This window comes from Manis pentadactyla, chromosome 13 (genome assembly GCF_030020395.1).
Source record: "Manis pentadactyla isolate mManPen7 chromosome 13, mManPen7.hap1, whole genome shotgun sequence".
Lineage (NCBI taxonomy): Eukaryota > Metazoa > Chordata > Mammalia > Pholidota > Manidae > Manis > Manis pentadactyla.
Window position 1 is genome coordinate 83,357,020 of NC_080031.1, and position 4,879 is coordinate 83,361,898.

The following is a 4,879-nucleotide window of genomic DNA, read 5'->3' on the forward strand; positions in this document are numbered from 1 at the left end:
CTATACATAGATGAAAGTAAAGGAGTAGCTAAAGGAGTGCTGATACAGTACATTGGCCCTTGGAAAAGGCCCATAGCTTATTTCTCCAAGCGGCTAGACACTGTTGCCGCTGGATGGCCCCCCTGTCTGCAAATCATTGCCGCGGTGGCTACCATGGTCAAAGATGCAGACAAACTATCACTAGGACAAGAATTAAATGTCACTACCCCACAAGCAATCGAAGGGGTGCTCAAACAGCCACCAGACGGATAAATAATGCCCAACTAACGCACTACCAAGGACTGCTTTTAAACCCCGCTAGAATTCTGTTCCAGACACCCGCTTTGCTGAACCCAGCCACCTTCCTCCCTGACCTGGAGTGGGAGGTACCACTCCATGACTGTGGAGAAATCCTGGCTCATGTTCACAGAGTCAGAACCGACCTGCGAGATCAGCCACTGGCAGAAGCAGATGCCACATGGTACACCGATGGAAGCAGCTTCATGCAAGAAGGAGTAAGGTATGCAGGGGCAGCTGTAACAACCGAGACAGAAGCTGGGCTGAGCCACTGGCTCCAGGGACTTCAGCCCAGCGGGCAGAGCTGATCGCGCTGACTAGAGCATTGACTATGGCCAAAGGCAAACACCTTAATGTCTATATGGACAGTAGGTATGCATTGCCACTGCCCACATACATGGAGCCATCTACAGAGAGAGGGGGCTATTAACTGCAAAGGGAAAAACCATCAAAAATAAAGAAGAAATTCTTGGCCTCCTACGGGCCCTTTGGCTACCCAAAGCCCTGGCTATAATTCATTGCCCTGGCCATCAAAAATCTGACACCCCAATTGCCAAAGGAAATAGACTAGCAGACCAATGCACCAGACAGGCAGCCCTTTCAGTGGATCATGCCCTAGTGACCACATTGCCAGATCCAGGGGCCCCTAACCTCCCAGACACCCCCTCCTACACTGATAAAGACACAAATGGATCAAGCAGCTACCCATGAACAACTACCTAAATGGGTGGTGGAAAGCTGCCGACTGCATCGTTCTACCGGAAGAGCTAGGATGATGCGTCCTGACCAAAATGCATCGGACTACACACATGGGGATGAGAAAAATGGAAGACTTGGTGCGACATGCTCACATCACAATCAGAGACTCTCAATCAAAAATTGGACAAATCGTAGCAAGCTGCAAGTTTTGCCAACTGACAAATGCAACTGCCCAAGCGCCCAACCCTGGTACCAGACTCCGAGGAAACAGACCAGGCGCCTATTGGGAAGTAGATTTTATGGAAGTAAAGCCTGAAAAATACAGGTACAGGTATTTGCTAGCATTTGTAGACTTTTTCAGGTTGGATCGAGGCGTTTCCCACCAAACATGAGACAGCACAGACCGTGGCCAAGAAGTTGTTAGAAGACATCCTGCCAAGGTATGGTTTTCCTGCCAAGATAAGTTCAGACAATGGACCAGGATTTGCTTCCAAGGTAACTCAGGGAGTAGCACAGATTCTTGGGGCGGATTGGAAATTACATTGTGCATATAGGCCCCAAAGTTCGGGACAGGTAGAAAGAATGAACCAAACTTTAAAAGAGACCTTGACTAAATTAGCCCTAGAGACTGGCAGAGACTGGGTAACTCTCCTTCCCTTTGCCCTTTATCAAGTGCGTAACTCCCCATTATAAGGTGGGACTTACTCCCTTTGAAATCATGTATGGCATTCCTCCACCTATTATTCCCACTCTCAAACCCGAAGTACTTGCTGAATTTGATGATCACCAACTCCTTTTTTTCCCTCCAAGTGTTGCAACGAACCCATGAGCAGGTCTGGCCTAAGCTGAAAGCTCTGTATGAGACTGGACCCCCTCCAGAACCGCACCGCTATCGTCTGGGTGACTGGGTGTACATCCGGAAACACCAACCATGACAAGGTTTCACAGTGTGGTGGGTGGACAGATTTTTTCTGTAAAAATTGGGGTTGTGAGCAGACTGGGACATGCCATTGGCTGACAGGAAAGCCTCCCCCAGGCCTCATAAAAATCCAACGAAATACAACTCACACCCAATGCATGACTAATCCCACCTGCAACCTAATTGACATCTCCTGTACAGATGCAGGAAAAAAAGAAACAAACTGGAAAATAGGGCTTATGTGGGGATTATGACTCTACCAGAGTGGATATGATAACAGAGTCTTGTTTATGCTCAGGCTGCTTGAAAGCCTCTAGCCAGGTCCCAGAGAATAGGCCCAAATCCTGTGCTAGCACCCTCCACCCAAATTTCAGACAAACACAATGCCTATTTCCCATCGTCCTCCCCTATACCTGCCATAACATCTGCATCCAATAACACCTCTGATGTAGACACAATCACCCCCGTCCCGACCTCCTTCCCACAGAACCCTCCCTTCTTCAAAGCCTCTCAACATTCACTTTGGGATCTGATGTTCCAAGCTTACAGGTTCCTAAATGCAACCAGACCCATCCTTACCCAATCTTGCTGGCTCTGCTATGACATTCGCCCTCCCTTCTATGAGGGAATCGCGATTTTGGGTCAGTACAATACAACTTCTGACCCTAATGCCTGTAGATGGCACCAGAGAACTCAAGGACTAACTTTACAGTCAGTGTCAGGTCACGGCCTCTGTTTAGGATACCCCTCCCTTCAATATCAACCCCTCTGTACTACAACCATAAACCCCTCCAGTCCAGACTATTATGTACCCCCCCAAGAAAGTTGGTGGGCCTGCTCGACAGGCCTGTCACCTTGTGTCCACAGGCAGGTCTTAAATAAGACTAAAGGATTTTGTGTCTTAGTCCAGCTTCTCCCTAAAATCATGTATCACTCAGAAGAAGAAATATATCAGAGATATTCGAGTGAAATCGGACTCGCTAAGAGAGAACCCACTTCAGCATTAACTATTGCAATGCTCTTTGGAATAGGGCTGACAGGGGTTGGGACTGGAGTAGCTTCATTAACAATGCAGAGCTCCCATTATAATAGTTTGAGAGCTGCTATAGATTTAGACCTCGAGAGAATAGAAACCTCCATCTCCCACCTTCAGGAATCTTTAACCTCTTTGTCAGAAGTTGTCCTTCAGAACAGGAGAGGTTTAGACTTAATTGTCTTACAACAAGGGGGGTTATGTGCAGCCCTGGGGGAAGAATGCTGTTTCTTTACAGATCACTTGGGAATTGTCAAAGAATCTATGGCTAAAGTCCGAGAAGGCTTAGTCAAACGTAAGAGAGAATGGGAACAACAACAAGGATGGTTTGAATCTCTATTTAACAATTCCCTGTGGTTAACAACCCTAGTCTCCACCTTAATGGGCCCTCTAGTAATACTGTTACTCCTACTAACCTTTGGACCCTGTATCCTCAATAGACTGATGACTTTTGTCAAAAATAAAATTAATACAGTTCAGCTGATGGTGCTAAGACAACAGTATCAGCCTTTATCTCCTTACAACTGTGAAACCTCATTGGACCCATGATTGGGTTCCTTTTTAAGATCTAAAGAAAGGGGGGGAATGAAAGGGCAAGCTCCTGGACTCTACCTCAGCCAATCAGGACTGGGTTCTGCTTCAGCTCCTGGACTCTACCTCAGCCAATCAGGACCAGGTTCTACTTCAGCCAATTGGAACCTGGATCCTATTTCAGCCAATCAGAGCTTGGTCTCTCTCCTCCAGTCAGCAAAAAGTGCACCCACCACCCCTAGACTCTGCCAATTGATCAAAGACATGACCTATCACCCCACCAACTACCCCCAGGCCCAGCCAATCAGCCAGGGCCATGACCATCACCCCAAAACCGCCCTAGAAATCCATAAAACCTTTTTTCTTGGAAAACTCGCTCTCTCTCTGGCACCTGGTCACTGCATTGGCACGGGTGTGAGATTGAGCTCGGGCTAGCTCGAATAAAGTCTCTTTGCTTTTGCATCTGTGTTGGCTCCTTGGTGGTCTCCTTGGATTCACATCTTCGGGCACAACAATAACAATGCCACTTGTAAATAGGCTACTTCTGAAAGCAGGACAGATATATACACAAATATTTATCTTTTTGATATATATTAGACTGATCAATATTATTAAAATATTTGCTCAATATTTCAGAGGATAAATGAATTGAACTGCTTCTGATAATAGTATTCTGATAATAGTGAAACATCCTGTAGCAAAAGAACTTCCAATAAAAACAACTAGAAGACAGCTATCAAGGGAATTAAGACTTGAGAGGTCAGAATTCTGGAAAGAACAAAAGCTCACGGAGGTGAGCCATCATAGAAGCGAACTATGTATCTCCCACCAGGCATGTGCCAATTCCTGAGTTACAGAGGGCAGAGAGAGGCTAAGACACTGAGCAGGAAGCATTGGCTAGAAGGATTAGAACATGATGTAAATTTTCAGCAGCTTTATGGGGCTGGAGAACCAAAAGTTAAAGAGTTCAGTTAAGATTAAAAGCTACTAATCCACCAGGGCCTCTCAGGCAATAATTCCAGAGAGAAAGAAGGTTCACTCAGGTAAACACAACAAAATATGCTGCTGAGGCATTTACGGATTTGTAAGCAGCTTTACGGAAAAAATTCTAAGGTAAGCAGAATACAGGTTAAGAATATAACTTTTGGATGTTTCATGGAGAATGGTTAACAAAAGTTAGGAATTAGAGTCTGCTGAGAGTGAACTTGGAATATACTTGAGATTTCCACATAGGACTCCAAAGTGCTACAGCTTGGGAATAAGGAGAGAATTGACTTGAACGTGGACCTACACTAAGAAGACTTGAAACTAACTTCACAAAACTTCAGTCCCAAATTGAATTAAACTAATTTATCCCTACTCCGACTAGATGTTAGAAATCAACTGGGATTTCTTTCTGGTAAGAGATATAACATTGTTCA